This window comes from Rana temporaria, chromosome 11 (assembly GCF_905171775.1).
Source record: "Rana temporaria chromosome 11, aRanTem1.1, whole genome shotgun sequence".
Taxonomy (NCBI): Eukaryota; Metazoa; Chordata; class Amphibia; order Anura; family Ranidae; genus Rana; species Rana temporaria.
This window is the reverse complement of record NC_053499.1, coordinates 96,320,309-96,345,927: the sequence shown is the minus strand read 5'-3', so window position 1 is coordinate 96,345,927 and position 25,619 is coordinate 96,320,309. Positions and strand designations below refer to the sequence as shown.

The 25,619-nt window shown below is 48.3% G+C and overlaps 1 pseudogene; it reads right to left on the bottom strand.

The window, feature by feature from the left end:
- Nucleotides 1–25,619, bottom strand: part of LOC120917474 — a 1,233,721-nt pseudogene that overhangs the window by 696,123 nt on the left and 511,979 nt on the right.

The following is a 25,619-nucleotide window of genomic DNA, read 5'->3' as shown; positions in this document are numbered from 1 at the left end:
GGGTGCCAAAGCAGAGCGTCCGTCCCCTAGACAGTACGCCTGCTACTGCCCAACGCAGCAAGGGACCAAGCACACCAAAGCCAGGTCCAAGGAGTTCCCTAGCGTGGCAGTTCTTCACACAATGTGCTGATGACAAGACACGCGTGGTTTGCACGTTGTGCAATCAGAGCCTGAAGCGAGGCATAAACATTCTCAACCTGAGCACAACCTGCATGACCAGGCATCTAAGTGCAAAGCACGAGCTGCAGTGGAGTAGACACCTCAAAAACCAAGAAAGGTCTCTGGCTCCTCCTGCTTCCTCTTCTGCATCAGTCTCGGGCCCCTCTGCCTCTTCATACACCTCTGTAGTGACAGTGCCACCTGCCACCCCTCAATTAGAGGACCGGCAAGCAACACTACCACCTGGGTCACGAAACATCTCCACAATGTCCCATGGAAGCATTCAACTCTCCATCTCCCAAACACTGGAGCGTAAGAGGAAGTTCCCCTCTACCCACCCGCGATCCCTGGCCCTGAATGCCAGCATTTCAAAATTACTGGCCTTTGAAATGCTGTCATTCCGTCTGGTGGAGACGCAGAGTTTTAAAAGCCTGATGGCAATGGCTGTCCCACAGTACGTCGTGCCCAGCCGCCACTACTTTTCCAGGCGAGCCATCCCTTCCCTGCACAACCAAGTGGGGGACAAAATCAAGTGTGCACTGCGCAACGCCATCTGAGCCAAGGTCCACCTAACTACGGATACGTGGACCAGTAAGCACGGTCAGGGACGTTATATCTCCCTAACAGCACACTGGGTAAATGTAGTGGCGGCTGGGCCTGAGGCGGATAGCAGTTTGGCGCATGTCCTTCCACCACCGAGGATTGCAGGGCGCTTCAGTTTGCCTCCTGTTCCTAACTCCTTCTACTCCGCTTCCTCATCCTCTACCGCCTCCTCATCCAGTCATTGTAACAAATTCACCACCAAATTCACCACCAACTTTCCTGTTTGGGGGAAAAACCACACACCGCACAGGAGTTGTGGAGGGACATGGAACAACAGACCGATGAGTGGTTGGAGTCAGTGAGCCTCAAGCCGGGCCTGGTGGTGTGCGATAACGGGCGAAATCTCGTAGCAGCTCTGGGCCTAGCCGGTTTGACGCACATCCCTTGCCTGGCGCATGTGCTGGATTTGGTGGTGCAGAATTTCCTGAAAACTTACCCCGATATGCCACAGCTGCTGCAGAAAGTGCGGGCCATCTGTGCGCACTTTCGGCGTTCTCACCCTGCTGCTGCTCGCCTGGCAGCGCTGCAGCGTAACTTCGGACTTCCCGCTCACCGCCTCATATGTGATGTGCCCACAAGGTGGAACTCCACCTTGCACATGCTGGCCAGACTGTGCGAGCAGCAGCAGGCGATAGTGGAGTTCCAGCTGCAGCGCGCACGCGTGAGTCGCTCTGCGGAACAGAACCACTTTACCACCAATAACTGGGCCTCCATGCGTGACCTGTGTGCCTTGTTGCACTGTTTTGAGTACTCCACCAACATGGCCAGTGCCGATGACGCTGCTCTCAGCGTGACTATCCCAGTTCTATGCCTCCTTGAAAAAACGCTACGGGCGATGATGGAAGAGGATGTGGCACAAGAGGAGGAGGAGGAGGAATCGGGATCATTTCCAAGACTTTCAGGGCAGTCATTCACAAGTGGCTTCGAGGGTGGGTTCGTGCACCAACAAAGGCCAGGTACACAATTGTCCAGCAAGGGCACAGTTCTGGAGGATGAGGCGGTGGAGGATGAGGAGGAGGAAGACATGGAGGAGGAGGAGGAACCATGTTCACAGCAGGATGGCATCCAGACCAGCTCATGGCCATTACTGGTGCGTGGCTGGGGGGATACAGAGGACACAGATGATACACCTCCCACAGAGGACAGCTGTTCGTTGCCTCTGGGCAGCCTGGCACACATGAGCAATTACATGCTGCAGTGTCTCCGCAACGACCGGCGTGTTTCGCACATTATAACAGGTGCTGATTACTGGGTGGCCATGCTGCTGGATCCCCGTTACAAGGATCGTCCTTAATCCCCTCACTGGAGCGTGAACGCAAGATGCGCGAGTACAAGCGCATGCTGGTAGATGCGCTGCTGGTGCAATTCCCACCTGGCAGAGGGGGCACAGTGGAAGCAGAAGGCGAAGGCAGAGGAGGAGGAAGAGGTCGCCAACGCAGCAGGGGCACCACCAGCACCTCAGAAGGCAGGGTTAGCATGGCCGAAATGTGGAAAAGCTTTGTCAGCACGCCACAACAAACAGCACCACCAGCTGATATGGAACGTTTTAGCAGGAGGCAGCATTTCAGCAACATGGTGGAGCAGTATGTGTGCACACGCCTACACGTACTGAATGACGGTTATGCCCCCTTAAACTTTTGGGTCTCCACATTGGGCACATGGCCTGAGCTTGCCATTTACGCCTTGGAGGTGCTGGCCTGCCCTGCGGCCAGTGTATTGTCTGAACATGTATTTAGCACGGCAGGGGGCGTTATCACAGACAAGCGCAGCCGCCTGTCCAGAGCCAATGTGAACAAGCTCACGTTCATTAAAATGAACCAGGCATGGATCCCACAGGACTTGTCCGAACCTTGTGCAGAATGGACACCGGGCCGGCCTTACCCAGCCATTGTTTTTTTTCTGATCTTTCTAGGGTTGCCATCTCATCCCTTTAAAAGCAAAAACATATTAATTACACAGGTTCTCTGGCTGATTAAGTTGCTGCTAATTAAACTCACTTGGTGCCTTATCGACAGTAAATTAGCCCCAGAACCTGTGTAATTACCTCCTAGGTCAAAATGATTTTATTTTGTATTTTTATTTTTTTTATGTTATTTTGAGTTATTTCCCTATCCACATTTATTTTCAGAGTACTTGCCATGCTCTTCCCGACATTTTGCTGCCATTTGCAGCCCTCCAGCCCTTTCCCTTAGTTTTTTAGAGACATTTTTGTAGTCAAAAGTCTGGGTCCCCATTGACTTCAATGGGGTTCGGGTCAAAGTCCAGGTTCGGGTTCGATCCCGAACCCAAACTTTTTTTTCAAAGTCCGGGTTCGGGTCCGAATCCGGACATCCAGGTGTCCGCTCAACTCTACTGCCTATCTTTAGGCAGGCGTAGCGTATCTCAGATATACTACGCCGCCGTAACTTACAGAGTAGTTTCCGTATCCAGAAAGAATTTGCGCCGTAAGTTATGGCGGCGTAGTGTAAATGTGTCTGCGTAAGGGTGCGGAATTCAAATAGCTAAGATGTTGGTGTGTTTTATGTTAATGCATCTTGACCCCACATAAATGACGTTTTTTTTGAACGGCGCATGCGCTGTCCGTGGGGGTATCCCTGTGCGCATGCTCGAAATCACGTCACAAATAGTCAATGCTTTCGACGTGAACTTAATTTACGCAAAGTCCTATTCGCGAATGTTTTACGCAAACGATGGAAAATTCGGTGCTATCCCGACGTCCATACTTAACATTGCGTACGCCTCATGAGGCAGGGGTAACGTTACGCCGAAAAAAGCCTTACGTAAACGACGTAAAAAAATCCCCTGGGCGGATGTACGTTTGAGAATCGGCGTATCTAGCTAATTTGCATACTCTACGCGGAAATCAACGGAAGCGCCACCTAGCGGCCAGCGTAAATATGCACCTAAGTATCGTATGTGGATACAAAACAAAAGATACGACGGGGCATCGTAGAACTTACGCCGGTGTAAGTTCTTTGTGGATCTGGCCCATAGAGATTACTCTCAGGCAAAATAAATTTAATACTGCTTGCGGCTTTAATGGAATGTTTGGTCCCTGCAATATGGATAAAAATCATTGAAAAAAATAGCATGGGTTTCCCTGCCACCACTCCCCCCAGGCCATTACAAGACCCAGTGCCGATCTTGACATGGCACATTAAAAATGATAAGCGGGGGGCGCGGACTACAGTGACATGTCACATTAAAGAAAGTTGAGAAGCTGAGGGGGTGTTCTGCTGTCGATAATGACTCAGCCAGCAAGTTTAGAACCGGAGTGAGGGGGCGAAAAGGACTTCTCACCAAGCGGGGCCTCTAGTAATTTGGGGCCCTAAGCGGCTTGCATAATGAGCCTATAGGGAGGATCGGCCCTGACAAGACCCTTTGGCCCTATATACTTTGAACAGCAGTATACAGGCAGTGCAAACAAGATAAGGACTGTAGGTTTGTTAAGTAGAATCTGAACCACGTCATACATTGCTGCTGCATATTGCACAATTTCCTAAAGAGACCCTCAACAAACTACATGACACTTGTGCCTGATGAGGCCACTGATGTTTCATTGGTGGTGGCCCGCGAGACTGTCCATACAGGCTTGGCCCCCCAAAGCACATGTGCTGTGTGGCAACAATATGTCGATTATTTTAGGGTTGGGGGGGGCCATTACAATGAAAGATCTTGGCTGAATAAAAAAATTTTTTTGGGAAAGAAAAATTCTAGAAAAAAGGGGGGTTGCCATCCGGGGCCCCCTTCTGTGAAGAACTCCTGTTCTCTGAAGGCCTCCATTATTTCTGCAAGTCAAAATTAAGCAAAAAAAAGCTAATGTCAGTCAAGCCTTAGCTTTCTCCCCATATCTAACCCACAAACTCTTCCACTGATCATAAAGTCCAAAATCAAGTTTCGTATCGTCGTACTGCACGATCGTTTTTCCGACGTTTTCTACCGACTGTGAACGACGTTCTCACTCATGCAATATCCCTTTATACACTGCGCATGTGAGAAGCTCCGAGCGTTTCCCCGCCCATGACGATCGTTCTAGTAATTGTCACGCCCCTTTTCAGTCGGTCAATACAAGACGGTGAAGACATGATGGAGGAGAGACAGCAAGCTGAAAACCAGGCAGGAGAGAGGACAAGCACCCACCAGGAGGAGCAGGAGGTACAAAGCCACCAACATGTCCTTTGACGAGATGGTCGAGATGGTGGCAATTCTTAAAAAGGACGACTATGACTGTAAAAAAGGGCCTTACAAGAACCCAAATAAAGTCAAGGCCCAGATCATGGAGAAGGTACGGAGGACTATCCATGAAAAATTTTGGGTGCAGAGGTCCAGGGAGCAGTTGCGCAAGAGATGGACTGACCTGAAAATCAGAGAGCCGGAGGAGATGGAGAGGATTCGAAGAGTCATCAGAAGACGTAAGTAATTTTCATGTGTACTCTATTTTGCGGCATGTGCTTTTTCTTTCAGGTTGTGTATATATACAGTTGAAGAATAGATGTCTCAAGGTTCATGTTTGTGGGCATAATAATTGGTTGTTCATCCTATTTATGATCTTTTTATGTGAGACCAATTTTTTATTTAATGTAGTTAGTGTTATTAACTAGATTTAAATAATCCAACTTAAGTCAATATACATTAAAAGGAGAGTATGCTCAGCAGTAGGGGTGCCACAGATCAAAAAACGTACGGTTCGGATCGTTTCTTGGATCAGAGTCACAGATCGGATAATTTTTTCGGATCAGCAAAAAAAAAAATGTTGTAACGTAGCTCAAGCACTTTCAGCATGTGTTTAAAGCCGTCATTTTGCACAACCAAATATGGCCTCATGTCTGCACCTATAAACACACCGATGGCGTTTGTGATGGCTTTAGCCCAGTCTGATCGTGCAACAAGGGGCTGCTTAAATGCTGCGCTGATGAGCGGTTGTTGAGCAGCTTTCATTTCATTGTCACTCCTGTCAGTGAAACACCAGGGTGATGTCGCTTCATATGGCTTTTTTGTGCCACAGTGCCTACACACCATCACGGTTTTATCCACTAACCTCTTTCCTTCATCATTATATTTGACAGGGAAGCCAAAATGCTCTCATACAGGGGATTTAAATGACGCGGGGCGTTCAAGCTCCTCCGTTCCTTCACTCGCCTTGACCACGCTGTGTGTGGACTGAACATGCACACAACTTTTTTTTCCTGAAATCAATCCGCGGATGCCACGTGTGCGGTTCGGATCAATATCTTTGGTTCGGATCGCGGATCAATGACAATCTGTTGCAACACTACTCAGCAGTTGGTTACACATATGGACTCAGTAGCACAAGTCTTGGCATGGCCGATCTGCCCTATAGGCTCACTATGCAAGCCGCTTAGGGCCCCACAAAGCTGCAAAGGGTCCCCCAAATTACTAGAGGCCCCACCTGGTAAGAAGTCATTTTTGCCCACTCACCCCGCTTCTCAACTCGCTGGCTGCATGGGAGAAGAGGCAAGAAGTCAGCACCCCTTGTTTCTCAATTTAATTTAAGATGTCATTTCTGACAGCAGAACAACCCCTCCCCCCACTTCTCAACTTTCTTTAATGTGACATGTCACTGTCGTCAGCGCCCCCCCCGCTTCTCATTTTTAATGTGCCATGTAATTTTGCTTAGGGCCCCAGGGAGGTCAGGATCGACACCGAGTGTTGGCTACAAGAACAACCTAGTTAGGGTGTCACACAGAGGTGATCCAGTGGATACTTGTTGTTTTTCCATGAAGGAAACTTGGCCAAAGATAGAGAAATGCAGCAGCTTTGGTAATGGATAAAATCCTGTGTTAAGCTTAGAAGGATTGCAAAAACAGACAATTGTACCACACTTTATAAAAAGAATGATTGATATTCCTCTTTTAGACCTCTAATCTTTTTTATTCATGTATCCCTTTTTTTACAATCTCATAGGGCGCAATCAAGCTGCAGCAGTGGAGCCGACCAATCCCACACAGAGCCAAGCCCCACCCTCGCCGGATGTGCAGAAAGTGGAAAATGCCACCACATCAGGTCAGTGTCATACAGCAAAGCTTCAGGTAATACATGTAGGCCTGCATAATTGAAATACATGTTTTTTTTCCAAATTTCAGGAGGTGTTCGAGCTGTTGGGGGCGGGTTGGACACCTATAGTGCCCAGGTCTTAATTGGGGAGATCTTGTCCTGCAGGGAAGAAATAGAGGACATAAACCTTGCCTTAGAGCAGCTTAAAAAGAAAACACAAGTGGTGGACCAAAAACTCAAGAATCTGATGGATGTGCTGGAGAGGGATTAAAAAAATATATAAAAAAAAATAGACGTAGACAAGTTTTTTTAAAGCAAAAATATATTTCTTGACAAAAAAAATAAATTAAATAAAGAATTTCTATTAAGATATAAAAAAAAAAAATGACACATTTTAAGTGTGAAACAATAAATATTTTTGGATACTCAACAATGTGTGGCTTATTATTATTATATCAATGCTGCCTAAAATAACAAATCTAGATTTGTGGTGTTTACATTGACAATGATGAGTATTTAGTACAGGAAAATAAACATGACCTATGATAACGTAGGAGAAAGCTAGAATGAACTCAAATTAGAAAAGAATCAAACAAAGAAAAATACTAGAACAGGGGCAGAAAAATTGGGCCTTAGGCACTGGTGGCAGTGCCACAACACTGCAACCCCTCACAGATAATGTCATTGGAGCGTAGCAAAGAGCCACATGCAAAGTACTGCATCAAAAATTGTTATTATACGCCCCTGTTAAACAGGGGCACAAAAATTGGGCCTCAGGTACTGGTGGCGGAGGACAGAACTAACAATGTTCTTACTAGCTATCAGCAAGATCATTGAGGAGGAAAAGGATATTGAGTCAGCAGCATAACAGGACAGTCACTCAGCATCAGCATAGGCAGCCTCCAAGGGATTTGACATTTCAAAAAAATTATTCAGTTACATCAGCATCAGGTGCTTGGTAGCTGTTGTTGATCCAAGCCTGATTCATTTTTATGAAGGTCAGTCGATCGACGGAGTCGATGGAGAGGCGCACCCTGTGATTGGTCACAAAGCCTCCAGCAGCACTGAATGTGCGTTCTGAAAGAACGATGGATGCAGGACAAGCCAGTATCTCAATTGCGTGCTGTGCAAGCTCTGGCCAGTGATCCATCCTCAAGACCCAGTAAGCCAGAGCATTTTCGGTGGGGAAGGTGTCCAAGTCTGATCTTGCCCCTAGGTATTCCCGCACCATGTAAACCAGACGCTGGCGATGGTTGCTGGAACCGGTCATACCTTGGGGCTGCGGATTAAAAATTTGCCTGAACGCATCGGTCAGACGGCCACCTTCTCCACGGGTCCTTCTGTCACTCACCGAAGCCTCAGCAACACGTTGTCCAGGACCAGGATTTGGTAATCCCTCAGGTTGTGGGAACGCGTTGCACAGACCCTTCTGCAAGGCCTCCCGAAGATGTTTCATCTTCTGCTCCCTCTGCGACGGCAAGATAAGCTCCGCAACCTTACTCTTGTAACGTGGATCAAGGAGAGTTGCCAGCCAGTAATGATCCCTCTCCTTGATACCACAAACACAAGGATCCTTACACAGGCTTTGCAGGATCAGGAAGGCCATGAAGCGTAGGTTTGCTGAGGCATTCGGGGCACAGTCCTCTGGGTCACTGAGGACGACAGGATCCGCAGCCACCTCATCCCAGCCACGTAAAAGTCCATGGGTTCCTTAGGACCGTAAGTGATCCCTTGAAGACTGCTGCTGCTGATGCTGAGTGCTAGGCTCCACCTCCATGCTGCTGATACAATCATCCTCCTCCTCCTCCACCTCGTCCTATTTCTGTGTGCTAGGCGGGCATGCAGGACCACTGTCTGGATAAAGGGGGCCTTGAGAGGTAAGGAAGTCCTCCTCTTTCTCCCTCTGTTCTGCCTCAAGGGCCCTGTCCATTATTCCACATAGCGTGTGCTCCAACATGTGAATAAGAGGGATAGTCTCACTGATGCATGCACTGTAACTGCTCACCATCCTCGTGGCCTCCTCAAATGGTGACAGGACAGTGCATGCATCCCTGATCAAGGCCCACTGACGTGGGGAAAAAAAAACAAGCTCCCCTGACCCAGTTCTGCTGCCATATTGGCACAGGTACTCATTGATGGCCCTCTGCTGCGTGTGCAGCCGCTGCAGCATGGCCAATGTAGAGTTCCATCTGGTGGGCATGTCACAGATTAGGCGGTTCTTGGGCAGGTTGTATTCCCTTTGGAGGTCTGTCAGTCGAGCAGTGGCATTATATGACCTTCGGAAATGCACACAGACTTTCCTGGCCTGCCTCAGGACATCCTGTAAGCCCGGGTACCTGCCCAAGAACCGCTGCACCACCAAATTCAGAACATGAGCAAAACAGGGCACATGGGTCAGTTGTCCCTGTCGCAGGGCAGAGAGGAGGTTGGTGCCATTGTCGCTAACCACCATTCCTGGCTTAAGCTGGCGTGGCGTCAACCACCTATGAGCCTGTCCCTGTAGAGCTGACAGAACCTCTGCCCCAGTGTGGCTCCTGTCTCCCAAGCACACCAGCCCTAGCACCGCATGGCATCTCTAGGCCTGCATTCCTGCGTAGCCCCTCGTACACCTACGGAGCACGGCTGGTTCCGAGGAAACAGCAACACAGGAAGAGGCCACAAAGGAAGTGGAGGAGAGAGGTGTGTCACAAACAGTAGTAGTGTTTTGGAGGCATGGTGGCGGACCAACCTCCAACACTACTGTACCTTGCCCTGCGTCCTTCCCAGCTGCCAGCAGAGTCACCCAATGCGCCGTAAAAGAGAGGTAACTTCCTTGTCCATGCCCGCTGGACCATGAGTCAGCGGTGATATGCACCTTACCACTGACCGCCCTGTCCAGCAAGGCATGGATATTGCCTTCCACATGGCGGTAGAGAAGCGGAATCGCCTTCCATGAGAAAAAGTGGCATTTGGGGACTTGCCACTGGGGTACCGCACATTCCACAAACTCACGGAAGAGGGCAGAATCTACCAACTGAAAAGGCAGCAGTTAAAGTGCTAGCAATTTCGCTAAGCTAGCATTCAACCGCTGGGCATGTGGATGGCTGGGAGAGTACTTCTGGGGCAGGGAAATTTGTCTGGTACTATCCGTAGATTGTCCACATGTACTACTAGGTTGTGACACACCTATTTCTACATCTTCAGTTCTTTCAGTGCAGACTTCAGAGAGGACTGAGGGTCTAGTGGTTTTGGAGGTCCCAGCTGATGAGGGGCAAGGGGAGGTCCGCTTTGTTCTTTGGTGTGGGTCTTTCTGGTATGCTTGCCAACGAACTGAATGGCAGGTCAACATATGTCTGGTCAAGCATGTGGTGCCCAAGCGGGTGATGTTTTGGCCACGCGAGATACGCTTTAGACATATGTTGCAAATAGCAACGGTGCGATCTGATGCACATGTCTCAAAAAAGGCCCACACCAAAGAACTTTTGAAGTAACGTTGAGACACAGCAGCGCCCTGCACAGCTCTGCGATGTAATGCAGTTGGTGTGCTGCCCTTCTGGCCCCTGGAGGGCATCCTGCCTCTTTGGAGATGTGCCTGTGCCTCTTCCTCCTCCTCCTCCTCCTCTTCCTCCTCCTCTCTCCTATCAGGCACCCACGTAGAGTCAGTGACCTCATCATCCCCTCCCTCCTCATCACTGTCGAAAACCTGGCAGTATGCTGCAGCTGGGGGAACATGACTGCCAGATTGCTGTCCCTCTCGGGCACCCCGTTTATGTGGGCTCACATTACTGCCTTCCTCTGTGTTCCATCATTGGAGCCTTCAAAACGCTGCGCATCTTCGTGCAGCATGTACCCAACACTGTGTTGAAACAGTTCGGGAGACTCCTCAGGAGGACATGGTTGGACTAGGGAAGAAGTGAGTGATGCCATTGTGCAGAGGGAAGAGGACGCCTTGGCAGCTGCTTTGGCAGACAAACTAAGCTCAGCCTGGGTGAGAGAGGATGAGGAGGATGAGGACGGCTTGGTCATCCACTCTACTAATTGCTCTGCATGTTCAGGCTTAACACGGCCAGCTCCCGAAAAGAAGGATGAGCGTGTCAAACGGCCACGTGCTGAAGAGGATGCACCGTGTCCACCACCAGCGTTGCCTCTAGATGCAGAGCCTGCTTGCCCTTGTGACTCTCTGCCTCTCTTTGTTGTCCTTCCAGACATTGTAATGGCCTGCACAGGACAAAATCAGTACACACACCTCGTACCTTTAGGTGCAAATGAACAGCACGGTTGCAGTAACAGCAACTACGTTTAGGTGCAAATGAACAGCACGGTTGCAGTAACAGCAACTACGTTTAGGTGCAAATGAACAGCACGGTTGCAGTAACAGCAACTACGTTTAGGTGCAAATGAACAGCATGGTTGCAGTAACAGCAACTACGTTTAGGTGCAAATGAACAGCACACTTGCAGTAACAGCAACTACGTTTAGGTGCAAATGAACGGCACACGTGCAGTAACAGCAACTATGTTTAGGTGCTATTAAACAGCACACTTGCAGTAACAGCAACTATGTTTAGGTGCAAATGAACAGCACGGTTGCAGTAACAGCAACTACGTTTAGGTGCAAATGAACAGCACACTTGCAGTAACAGCAACTACGTTTAGGTGCAAATGAACAGCACGGTTGCAGTAACAGCAACTACGTTTAGGTGCAAATGAACAGCACACTTGCAGTAACAGCAACTACGTTTAGGTGCAAATGAACAGCACGGTTGCAGTTACAGCAACTACGTTTAGGTGCAAATGAACAGCACGGTTGCAGTAACAGCAACTACGTTTAGGTGCAAATGAACAGCACAGTTGCAGTAACAGCAACTACGTTTAGGTGCAAATGAACAGCACGGTTGCAGTAACAGCAACTACGTTTAGGTGCAAATGAACAGCACACTTGCAGTAACAGCAACTATGTTTAGGTGCAAATGAACAGCACACTTGCAGTAACAGCAACTACGTTTAGGTGCAAATAAAAAGGACAAGTGCAGTAACACCGAGTACGTTTAGGTGTAAACTAAACAGCACACAGGCAATACAACACGTTAGATCACTGCAGCTAGCACAATCTACTGCCTGACAAATAGGAATAGCTGATCTAGCTAAGCTATACAGTGTATAAATATATGTACAACTCCTAGAATGTATATATATCCTCTACACACTGTAATTTTAACTAAACTGACTAGCCTGTCTGCTCTATCTATCTATCTATCTATCTATCTGGTAGAAAAGACACTGGGCCTGATTTACCAAGCCTTTACTCCATGACTCATGGAGTAAAAGCAGGAGTAGCAGCCGTTTGGCCATTTACTAAAGAAATACGCTGCTAGTGCAGTGTATTTCCCTAGTTACTAATGTGCTCCGTGCGCCCAGGAGAGGGTGCATTGTGCACCAGTACAGACCTGGCGCACGGCACATTAAACTGTAAATTGCGGGGGTTTGGGCGGGAGTTTATTAGGGGGGGGAGGTGGGGGGATGCAGGGGAAGTGAAGTGACATGTGTTTGAAAGTGTTTGGCGGGCCGAATTGAAAGGGAAAGTGTTTTTTGAAAACAGATCCCCGTACGCTTGCACAGTGCGCCTGAACCTCGGGAGGTTCATTTGCATACTGGGCATGCGCAGAGAGAAAAGTCAGGGATTCCCGTGCGCCTTGTCAGTACGCCGTGAAAATCTTGGTAAATACCAAGCGGCGTACCCGTGATTGCGCTGCGTGACGCGGCGCACGGGAATCTCCGAGCTGTTTTCAGCCCTGAAGGGGAACTCGGCGCCAAATTTCAAACTTGAAATCGGCGCGGGTCCCCCTTCAGGGCTACATTAGGCTCTTAGGCTTGGTCCGGAACGTGAGGGGTTAAACCCGCGCCGATTCGGCGCGGGGGTCCCCCCCAGATCCAAACCAAGCCCTCATCCCAAGCATGCAGTCTGGCCCGGACAGGAATGGGGGAGGGGACGAGCGAGCGCCCCCCCCCCTCCTGAGCCGTACCAGACCGCATGCCCTCAACATGGGGGAGTGTGTGCTGTGGGGGAGGGGGCACTGCCCCCCCACCCCACAGCACTCTTGCCCCCATGTCGATAGGGACAAGAGCCTCTTCCCGACAACCCTTGCCATTGGTTGTCGGGGTATGCGGGCGGGGCTAATCGGAATCTGCGAGCTCCCTTTAATAAGGGGGCCCCCAGATGCCGGCCCCCCACCCTATGTGAATGAGTATGGGGTACATCGTACCTCTACCCATTCACATGGGGGAAATGTAAAGTAAAATAAAACACCACACAGAATAAAATATTTTATTAATCTGCTCCGGAGCCCCCCCTTTCTTCTTTAGCTCTCTTAGAAGGGGGGGTTTCTTCTCTCCCGATCTTCCGCCGGGACCCTGGGCTTCGGTGATTTCTGCCGGGGGAGGGCGCCATCCCTCGGTCCTCTCCGGAGCCTTCCGCCGGATGCCCCCACCCCATTTAAGCTCTTTTTCATTAGGGAGGGGCATCCGGACTTCGGGGTCTTCTGCCGGGGGATGGCGCCTATCCCCCGGTCTTTCCGGTGCCTTCCGCCAGGGTTCCGGTCTTCCTGGTCTTCTGCCGGGGGTGCGCCAACTCCCAGGTCTTTTCTCTTCTGTCTTCTCTGCTGCCTCTTCTGCCTGGCTCCCCCGCGGAGCCAGGGCTTTCTTCCGTCTTCTTTCTTCTCTCTTCCTTCTTCTGCCTGTCTCCTCCGGGAGCCCAGGGCTTGTCTCCGCTGTCTTCTTGCTTCTCTTCCATTCGATGTTGACACGACGAGGTCCGGCGCTGGAATGCCGTCTGAGCAGTGGGCATGGACTTATATAGGGCAATGCCACCATGTGACCTCAACCCATGTGACATCACATTCCCATCATGCCCAGGGAATGTGATGTCACATGGGTTGAGGTCACATGGTGGCATTACCCTATATAAGTCCATGCCCGCCGCTGACACGGCATGTCAGCGCGGAACCTCGTCGTGTCAACATCGAATGGAAGAGAAGGAAGAAGACAGCGGAGACAAGCCCTGGGCTCCCGGAGGAGACAGGCAGAAGAAGGAAGAGAGAAGAAAGAAGACGGAAGAAAGCCCTGGCTCCGCGGGGGAGCCAGGCAGAAGAGGGAGCAGAGAAGACAGAAGAGAAAAGACCTGGGAGTTGGCGCACCCCCGGCAGAAGACCAGGAAGACCGGAACCCTGGCGGAAGGCACCGGAAAGACCGGGGGATAGGCGCCATCCCCCGGCAGAAGACCCCGAAGTCCGGATGCCCCTCCCTAATGAAAAAGAGCTTAAATGGGGTGGGGGCATCCGGCGGAAGGCTCCGGAGAGGACCGAGGGATGGCACCCTCCCCCGGCAGAAATCACCGAAGCCCAGGGTCCCGGCGGAAGATCGGGAGAGAAGAAACCCCCCCTTCTAAGAGAGCTAAAGCAGAAAGGGGGGGCTCCGGAGCAGATTAATAAAATATTTTATTCTGTGTGGTGTTTTTTTTACTTTACATTTCCCCCATGTGAATGGGTAGAGGTACGATGTACCCCATACTCATTCACATAGGGTGGGGGGCCGGAATCTGGGGACCCCTTTATTAAAGGGGTCTCTCAGATTCTGATAAGCTCTCCGCCTGCATACCCCGACAACCAACGGCCAGGGTTGTCGGGAAGAGGCTCTTGTCCCTATCGACATGGGGGCAAGAGTGCTTTGGGGTGGGGGGGCAGTGCCCCCCTCCCCCACAGCACACACTCCCCCATGTTGAGGGCATGTGGTCTGGTATGTCTCAGGAGGGAGGGGGGCGCTCGCTCGTCCCCACCCCCATTCCTGTCTGACCAGACTGCGTGCCTGGGATAAGTGCTTGGTTTGGATCTTGGGGGTGACCCCCACGCTATTTTTTTTTGCGCGGGTTTAACCCCTTATGTTCCAGACCAAGCCTAAGAGCCTGGTATGCACCTGGAGGGAACCCACCTTATTTTTTTTGGGGGGGGTCTGGAGTTCCCCTTCATGAACAGCGATCTGTCATTTACACATGTCAGTCCCCCCCCCTACAGTTAGAACACACCCAGGGAACATATTTAACCCCTCCCTCGCACCTAGTGTTAACCCCTTCCCTGCCAGTGGCATTTTTTGAGTAAGCAATGCATTTTTTACAGCACTGATCGCTAGAAAAATGCCAATGGTTCCAAAAAAGTGTTCGATGTGTCCGCCATAATGTCGCAGTACCGATAAAAATCGCTGATCGCCCCAATAACTAGTTAAAATAACAAAAAAAAAAATTTGTAGACGCTATAACTTTTGCAAAAACCAAACACTAAACGCTATTTGCGATTTTTGGGAACCAAAAAGATGTAGAATACGTATCGGCCTAAACTGAGGGGTTTTTTAGTTTTTTGAATATATATTTTTGGGGATATTTATTATAGCAAAAAGTAAAAATAATTTTTACATATGTGGGCGGGACTTACGCAAGTCCCGCCCACATATATAAACATCGTTCAAACCACACATGTGAGGTATTGACGCGTGCGTTAGAGCGAGAGCAATACTTTTACCACTAGACCTTCTTTGTAACTATAAACTGGTAACCTGGAAAAAAAAGAAAAAGGTCGCCTATGGGGATATTCACGGAATTCATTTTGGCCCCATTGCAGGAGTGTTTCCAATAGTAAAGCGTGACATGTAAGGTATCTATTTACTCAGTGTAACATCATCTTTCACATTATCCCCAAAAATTGGGCTCACTTTTGTGTTTTGTTAATTTTTAACCACTTGAGCCCGGACCATATTTCTGGTCAATGACCGGGCAAGTTTTTGTGATTCGGCACGGCGTCGCTTTAACTGACAATTGCGCAGTCGTGCGACGCGGCTCCCAAACAAAATTGGCAACCTTTTTTTTCACACAAATAGATTATTAAATGTGCGTGTTTACTTCTGTCTTTAACACCTCCCCTTCAGGCTGGAAAGCATCAGATCAGGGGAAACAAAAAAAAAAAAGCTCTCATTCCATTGCAGCTTGGTTCCTACATGTGTGATGAACTGAGCATGCTCAAACACTTAGAAAAAAAATATCCTTTCTTTTTAAAAGGTGAAAAACACTCATTGGATGCTCATAGAGCGTGGTTTGGATTAATTGCAGGTGTGCCCAATTACAAGCTCACCCAAACTAGAGACTGCAATTTGGTCATGTGATTTCAATTGCTTCATTACTAGCACTGTTATAAAAAGCTTGGATCGATCAGTCCTCAGCTGCCCTCAGAAGGGGCAGGCTGGCAGAAATGCTGTTGCTAAACACAAATGTGGTTTGTTGCATGGGTTTTGTTTTAATTTGCCAATGGTTTTGGTTTATTTTTAAATGATGTTCACTTTGATGTATTTGTCTATGTGGCCTTATTTTATGAAAAATGTGTAAAGCTATGGTTATTTAGAATTTTGAAATGTATTTTTGTTTGTTTGTCTTTTTTTGCTTTCCTTGTTTTGTTGACCAATAAAAATTACTTTAAAATTGTTAAGTTTGTCTTTTGTTACTTTTTCATGCTACATATGTTGACAGCTGCAGCTGAACTAGGTTTGGGCCTAACAAATTATGTGTGATTTTTGTCTAAGCTTCTTTCCTGGTGTGTAATCATGAAATGTTTGCCATGTTTATTCTCCCTGACTTTAAAGACAAAAACTGGTAAGTATTTTATTTTTTCTGCAGTGGTCCTCAGCCCTCAAGTACCCCCGACAGGACATGTTTTGTGGATTTCTCTTATCAAGAATTGCTGTCCAGACTGTATTTTAAAGCACATGTGCAAGATGAAGGAAAACCTGCAAACATGGCCTGTTGGGGGGGGGGGGGTTTGCTATTGGTGGACAGGCTTGACGTGCTGATTTACAGCACTGTGCTTAAATCTAGCGCAAGGCAATCCTATTCAAATTGTGGGTGTTTGAGGGAAGCCAAGTGAGTGTTAGAACCCCTGCTTTGTGTTTTTTTATTTTTGTGTTGAGCTTTGTGTCCCTTTTCTTAAAATTGGCTTCACTTCCTGTCACACAGCGGAACAGGAAGTGAGGTTAAAACCCTACCAGTGTCATTTCTTGGGGACACAGGTCAATCTAACTAGTGTCCCCATTAAGCAAATTGCACTCCAGCACTGCTGTGTACACCCCAAATCATGGGTCTTCAAACTACGGCCCTCCAGTTGTTCAGGAACTACAATTCCCATCATGCCTAGTCATGTCTGTGAATGTCAGTGCATTACAAGGCCTCATGGGATGTGTAGTTCTAAAACAGCTGGAGGGCCGTAGTTTGAGGATCCCTGCCCCAAATGATTATTTAGTTTGGGGTTTAGTAAAGGCAAAGCCACTCTGCAGTACAAGCATAGTTGCTGAAAATCAGAGAGGAAGCACTGATGGTTTTAACATCCAATCCTGTAGAAGCAAAGTTGTTTTGTTTTCTTTCTTCCTTGCTTTGCACTTGTAGTGCAAAGTGGATTTGCCTTTAGGCAATGGACCCCAAAGTCCAAGATCCCTAATAATTTGGGGTGTACACAGCAAAATGCTAGAGTGCAATTTACATAATGGGAAACTATTTAGATTGATCTCTGTGTCCCCAAGAAAAGATATTAGTAAGGTTTTACCCTCACTTCCTGTTTGGCTATGTGACAGGAAGTGAATGAATTAGAAAGGGTGAAGACACCTCACAAATGTTGTCACTATCAGGGGTGCAGACATCCCCAAAAAATGAGCAGATAATACTTATTTGCAAATTATTAATTTTTTAGTTAACATTGGGTGGGGTGCTCTAACGCACACATTCCTACATATTGGCAACGCTCTATCCTGGCCTATTGGCATGGTTATATTTTTTGGGGCTCTCAATAAAACTCTATGAAATTTGTGCTTAAACTAGAACCAGGGGCGGACTGACAACTCATGTGGCCCCTGGGCAATAGAAGATTATGGGGCCCCTCTGGCTTACAGATGACCACCACGCCAGGAGGTAGTGCAGAGGCGGGCAGCTAAAATCTTGGGATATTCACATTAAAAGCATGTCATTTTCGGACATATCGGGGACAGATCTAAAAAAAAACACAGATTTTTACATACTGTCCCTGGTTTTACTGAGCCTGGCAACCCGGATGGGGCCCCCTAGTGGCATGGGGCCCTTGGGCAGTGCCCGAGTGACTCAATGGTCAGTCCGCCCCTGACAAGAACTATAATCAACAAGTTTTATTTTCTTTAATTTTGGATAGAGTGAGGGAGGGTTATAGGCCCTGTCAGTTTATTTTGTATTATCTGTGTCCAATTGGGGAGATTTGCCTTCACTTCCTGCCCCATAGCCAAACAGGAAGTGAGAGAAAAACTATGCAAATTAACCACTTCCCGCCCAGCCTATGGCCGATTTACGTCCGGGAAGTGGTTACACAATCCTGACAGGACGTCCTGCAGGATTTCATGCCGCACGCGCCTGTGGGGGCACGCAGTGCGGCGATCGGTGATGCGGGGTGTCAGTCTGATCTCAGTAAAGAGTCTCTCACGGAGACGGAGACTCTTTACCACGTGATCAGCCGTGTCCAATCACGGCTGATCACGATGTAAACAGGAAGAGCCATCGATGGCTCTTCCTCACTCGCGTCTGACAGACGCGAGTATAGGAGAGCCGATCGGCGGCTCTCCTGACAGGGGGCGTTCGCGCTGATTGTTTATCAGCGCAGCCCCCCCTCGGATCACCACACTGGACCACCAGGGATGCCCACCCTGGACCACCAGGGTGTGCAAAAACAAAAAAAATATAGAACAAAAAAACAAAAAGCAATAAAAAATAAGAAAAAAGATGCCAATCAGTGCCCACAAATGGGCACTGACTGGGAAAATCAGTGCCACCCCACAGTGTCCATCAGTGCCACCCCACAGTGCCCATCCATGCACAGTGCCCACCTATCAGTGCCCACCTGTGCCACCCATAAGTATCCATCAGTGCCACCCATAAGTGCCGCCCATCTGTGCCGCCCATGAGTGCCCATCAGTGCCGCCTATGAGTGCCCATCAGTGCCGCATAGCAGCGCCGCCAATCAATGCCACCTCATCTGTGCCGTCAGTACTACCTCATCGATGTCCATCAGTGCCATCTCATCGGTGCCCATCAGTGCCGCCATATCAGTGCCCGTAATTGAAAGAGAAAAACTTATTTACCAAAAAATTAACCTAAAAAACTAAAAACTTTTTTTAGTTTCAAAATTTGCAGTCTTTTTTTAGTTGTTGCGCAAAAAAAAAAAACGCAGAGGTGATCAAATAACAACAAAAGAAAGCTCTATTTGTGGGGAAAAAAGGACGCCAATTTTGTTTGGGTACAGTGTTGTATGACCGCGCAATTGCCATTCAAAGTGCGACAGTGTTGAAAGCTGAAAATTGGCTTGGCGGGAAGGTGCGTAAGTGCCTGGTATGGAAGTGGTTAAGGGAATCCAGTGCCCCCCCAGAACTAGTGTGTGGGTCCCCTGAAAATTACTGGGCGGGGTTATACAAAAACAGGGTGTGACCTTGACAGGAAGGGGTGGGTCATTTTTCTATTAGGAGGTGCAGATATGTAGTCAGGCCTAGGGCAGAACCAAACCTAAATATACTACTGCATATTAGGGCTTATTTAGACCGGAACCGATTTACAGCGTGTTTTTATATTGTGGGAGGAAACCCACGCAGGCACAGGGAGAACATGCAAACTCCATGCAGATGCTGTCACGGGCGGGATTCGAACCAACGACTCTTTTGCTGCTAGGTCAAAGTGCTATACACTACACCACTGTGGTGAACGAACATGATTGCAGCTGAAAGCATGAGAACTTTTATTTTTTTTTTCAATACCATGCTTTCCAGCCTTATTGACCCCGCCTCTCTCCATAAAGAGGACCTGTCACACACTAGTCCTATTACAAGGGATGTTTACATTCCTTGTAATAGGAAGAAAACTGATCATTTGTGTTTTATTTTTTTATTTCAGTGTAAAACATTATAAAACTAAATAAAAATAAATAAGAAAACCCCAAAAAAAATTTTTAAAGCGCCCCGTCCCGACGAGCTCGCGCACAGAAGCAAACGCATACGCGAGTAGCGCCCGCATATGAAAACGGTATTCAAACCACACAAGTGAGGTATCGCCGCGATCGTTAGAGTGAGAGCAATAATTCTAGCCCTAGACCTACTCTGCAACTCAAAAAATGCAACCTGTAGAATTGTTTAAACGTCGCCTATCGAGATTTTTAAAGGGTAAAAGTTTGATGCCATGCCACGAGCGGGCGCAATTTTTAAGCGTGACATGTTGGGTATCATTTTACTCGGCGTAACATTATCTTTCACAATATATAAAAAAATTGGGCAAAATGTATTGTTGTCTTATTTTTTTATTCAAAAAAGTGATTTTTATCCAAAAAAAGTGCGCTTGTAAGACCGCTGCGCAAATACGGTGTGACAAAAAGTATTGCAATGACTGCCATTTTATTCCCTAGGATGTCTGCTAAAAAAATATATATAATGTTTGGGGGTTCTGATTAATTTTCTAGCCAAAAAATTGTGATTTTCACATGAAGGAGAGAAGTGCCAGAATTAACCCGGTGGGCAAGTGGTTAAAGTACTCATGGCTATAAAGAATAGAGTCATTGCTCATTAAAAAAAAAAAGGGGGTCCCTCCAAATTAAATTACCAGGCCCTTCAGGTCTGGAATGGATATTAAGGGGAACCCCGCCGTAAAAAAACCCCCAAAAAATGGCGTGGGGTCCCCCCAAATATCCATACCAGACCCTTCAGGTCTGGTGTGGATTTTAAGGGGAACTCCACCCCAAATTGAAAAAAAAAATGGCGTGGAGTCCCCCTAAAAATCCACACCAGACCCTTATCCGAGCACGTTGACCTGGCCGGCCGCAGAAAAGAGGGGGGGACAGAGTGCGGCCCCCCCCCTCTCCTGAACCGCACCAGGCCACATGCCCTCAACATGGGGAGGATGTCCCCATGTTGATGGGGACAAGGGTCTCATCCCCACAACCCTTGCCCGGTGGTTGTGGGGGTATGCGGGCGGGGGGCTTATCAGAATCTGGAAGACCCCTTTAACAAAGGGGACCCCCAGATCCTGGCCCCCCCCCTATGTGAAATGGTAATGGGGTACATTGTACCTCTACCATTTCACCCCAAAAAAAATGTCAAAGTGTTAAAAATGACAGTAGCCGGTTTTTGACAAATCTTTTAATAAAATCTTCTTTTCTTCTTTCCTTCGGGTTTCTTCCGCTGCTTCTTTCTTCTCGTTCACATCTTGCCCGACGTCTTCTTCTATCTTCTCCGTCCGTCCTTCCGCCTTCTGGTCCCGCATCTTGCCCGTTGTCTTCTCCGTCCGCCTCCTCGTCCGCATCTTGGGTCTTCTGCGGTCTTCTTCTCGGTCCGCCGCCTTCTCGTCCCCGGACCCAGCGTTTGAATTTGATTTGGCCGCCGTTTTCCCGCTCCTGGGACCCGCCCCCCTCTGACGCCACAAGTAAACTCCTTAGAAGGTCATGTGCGTCAGAGGGGGGCGGGGTCACATGAGTGTGACACGGCGGGAACTTCTTCTCCGGGCGGCGCGATTGAAATTGAATTCCCCCGCTGTGTGACGCTCTGCGACCCCGCCCCCCTCTGACGCACATGACCTTCTAAGGAGTTTACTTGTGGCGTCAGAGGGGGGCGGGGTCACATGAGTGTGACACGGCGGGAACTTCTTCTCCGGGCGGCGCGATTGAAATTGAATTCCCCCGCTGTGTGACGCTCTGCGACCCCGCCCCCCTCTGACGCACATGACCTTCTAAGTAGTTTACTTGTGGCGTCAGAGGGGGGCGGGTCCCAGGAGCGGGAAAACGGCGGCCAAATCAAATTCAAACGCTGGGTCCGGGGACGAGAAGAACACCGCAGAAGACCCAAGATGCGGACGAGGAGGCGGACGGAGAAGAAGACAGGACAAGACAACGGGCAAGATGCGGGACCAGAAGGCTGAAGGACGGACGGAGAAGATAGAAGAAGACGTCGGGCAAGATGTGAACGAGAAGAAAGAAGCAGCGGAAGAAACCCGAAGGAAAGAAGAAAAGAAGATTTTATTAAAAGATTTGTCAAAAACCGGCTACTGTCATTTTTAACACTTTGACATTTTTTTTGGGGTGAAATGGTAGAGGTACAATGTACCCCATTACCATTTCACACAGGGGGGGGGTCAGGATCTGGGGGTCCCCTTTGTTAAAGGGGTCTTCCAGATTCTGATAAACCTCCCGCCCGCATACCCCCACAACCACCGGGCAAGGGTTGTGGGGATGAGACCCTTGTCCCCATCAACATGGGGACATCCTCCCCATGTTGAGGGCATGTGGCCTGGTGCGGTTCAGGAGAGAGGGGGGGCCGCACTCTGTCCCCCCCTCTTTTCTGCGGCCGGCCAGGTCAACGTGCTCGGATAAGGGTCTGGTGTGGATTTTTAGGGGGACTCCACGCCATTTTTTTTTCAATTTGGGGTGGAGTTCCCCTTAAAATCCACACTGAAGGGTCTGGAATGGATATTTGCCGGGAACCGCACGTCTTTTTTTTTTTGGTTTTTACGGCGGGGTTCCCCTTAATATCCATTCCAGACCTGAAGGGCCTGGTAATTTAATTTGGGGGAACCCCTACACATTTTTTTGTTTGTTTTATGAATGAATCCCTTTAGAATTGTCAGAGCCGACAATTCATTATAGCCGCGTGTGAATTTTTAAATGACTTTTTTCCTTCTGAATGTCATTTTGTGCAGGGGGAGTTCTAAGTGCGGGAAAAATGCGCTATTTCACATGCTGACATTACACCCCCCCTAGGTACGAAATTTAAAGGAATATTTCACTTTTATTGTTTCACTTTAAGAATTATTAATTTCACTGCTCCCGAAAAAACGGCCGTTTTAAAAAATAAAAAAAGCATTGATACATGTTCCCTGGGGCAGGACTGAGGTCCCCAAACACTTTTTAGGACAAAACTTGCAGATTAGCCTTTAAAATGAACACTTTTGATTTCTCCCATAGACTTCTATAGGGAGTTCGGCGCGGCTTTACATATTAGTTTCAATGCGCCGGCTGCTACGCTGGTTCATGCGCCCAATTAAGCCTCCACCCGGAGTACTAATTAACGCATGAACCAGCGCAGCGCACAGAGCATAGTAAATCAGGCCCACTGTCTCTCTCTCTCTCTCTCTAACTGACTGACTGTCTGTTATTTCTTTAACAACGCCGCAACACACTACATGCGGCCGACTTGCAGGCGGCCTTATATAGTGTGGGGCGTGTACTAAACCCCCTGAGCCATAATTGGCCAAAGCCACCCTGGCTTTGGCCAATTATGGCTCTACGTTTTTTGTGCGCTGTGATTGGCCAAGCATGCAGGGTCATAGTGCATGCTTGACCAATCATCAGCTCGCAATGCCGCAGTGAATTATGGGCCGTTGCGCGTTACTCAAATTTGGCGCGAACGACCCGTTTTGTTCGAATTTCGTCGAACGTACGAACAGACGATGTTCGAGTCGAACATACGTTCGACTCGAACACAAAGCTCATCCCTATCCGCGGGCTACAAGAACATGGCCACCGAGTATAGATAGAGCATGGGGCACAGGAAAAATGGCTGCAGAGCGGCCACTAGAGGCCAAACATGGCCGCTGAGCATAGATAGAGCATGGATCACAAGAAAAATGGCTGCCGAGTGGCCGCTAGAGGCCAAACACAGCGCGGACCACAAGAACATGGCCGCCAGTGCAGATAGAAGCAAACACAGCATGGATCACAGCAAAAATGGCCGCCGACAGCATGGAGCAGGACACACAGGTAAGCAATTCTCCTTATGGCAGTTCATGCATCTTATTTAGCGGACGTTCATGCACAGTTCCCCACAGATGAAGCCCCTCCAGGTGAACCCCCACCCCAGCAGCCAGCCTAGCTCAGGGAGCCTAGGGAGGAGGGGGGAAGGGAGGATAGACCCCCTTACTCACCTCTCCAGGAATGCCCAACTCTGTCTTCCTGCCGAAGCAGAGAATTACTATTTACCCTTCCTGTGGGATTGTGCTGGAAGCATCCCAGACAGACCATCTACTGCATGGTGATGGAGGTGACTGTCGGCCCAGCTGCTGCGACTCGGCCCTATAGACCGGTCATATGCATGCCCTGGAGCGTATAGCTCACCGGCCCCCGTAGAGCAACGGGCATGTCGTGGACAACCCAGCGCATAGCTATGGTCGGCACACACTCGATGGCCGAAACTGGGGAGACTACAAGGATCTGAGATCCAGCCTGTTGCCCTGTCGGCAGTTGATTGAAGATCACAGGAACAAACAAAATAAATAAATAAATACATTTGAAATAAACCTTCAGGCTTATGGGCCCGAAGGGAGCTATGTCTTCTTCTTGATCTGCGAGATGCAGAGAGAGGTGTTATACCCAGAGGGACTGCCCCCTGGGCGGTACTGTATAGTGTGTGATGTGTTTAACACTTTCTATAAGTTTCTGCCTAGTCACTCCTAAAGGAAGGCTAATACCCACATTGTCAAGATTAAGGCTGTGTCCGTCCATGAACGAAAGAGAAAAATGCCCCAGAATCGGTGGTTAGTGAGAGTTAAAAAAAAATACCCTGGCAGCCAGTGTGAGTAAAAATGATTGTCCATCAGTGGTAGCAAAAGATGGTGTAGATCAGGGATATGCAATTAGCGGATCTCCAGATGTTACCAAACTACAAGTCCCATGAGGCATAGCGAGACTCTGACAGCATCAAGCATGACACCCAGAGGCAGAGGCATGATGGGACTTGTAGTTTGGCAACAGCTGGAGGTCCGCTAATTGCTTATCCCTGGTGTAGATGGTCAGTGACAGCAAAAAAATGCCCCCGTGTCAGTGGTGAGTGGAAGGAAAAATGCAATAGTGCTGGCGTTGGTGTCATCTGGAGCAAAACTATGGGGGCTTTGTGCATGTGGTCATATGGCTAGATCTGATAAATATCCAGTCACTATATGTTGTACAGTCAAGAGTCATAATTTCATAATAGACAGGCAATTTAACATTTTTATAATAAGGTACTAGTTTCACACATTTTATTATATGAGAATCTCAAACTTTCTTAATATGAACACTTTCTTCACTAATTATCAATAGATATACTCACAGTCTTTCAAATTGAATTCATTCGGTGCCTTTGCTGACCACAGCCTCATAGTGTTAACTGTGTTGTTCCTGAATCCTGGCACAGGAGTATCATATGGAAGAGCAAGTACAATCTGAAAAGCAAAGCATATGCTGAAAATAAGCGAAGGCCAAGTGCCCAATGCACTTTTAGTTTCTATAGTTGATTCTATTATTGCATTGCATGCATGCATGCAATGGTATGCAAGTATTCAATAATATTATGGTGTGGAATTCCAAACAGCACACACTAGTTAATGGGCAGTTTACATTTTTTTTTTACAGTTTGTTTATTTTAATTTGCTTGTTTAATGGAAAAATAAACTCAGCTGTCTTAGATGGGTGGTAGGTTGGCTGGGATTTTAACTTAAGCAGCTGTCAGTGATAGGGCAGTCTAGTGCTGCAAGAGCAAGTGGTAAAGTAATCATATGTGTTCATACTGCAGTCAAATTGTTATGTTTTTTGTATGTATTTATGTTTAACACTTCTGCCTCTATAGTGTCTCCAACATCATTTTGGAGGAGCCCTGTGTTCTGATAGGCCGCACGAGATCTCAAGAGATTTGGGCGACCATCTTTGTGTGGTTTCTTTTTATAGTAAAGCTCAGGCTGGTTTTAGGCAGAACACATGTGGATGTAGATAGGGACAGAGACCCTGCTTGTGAGGGAGAGACAGGAGAAGCCAG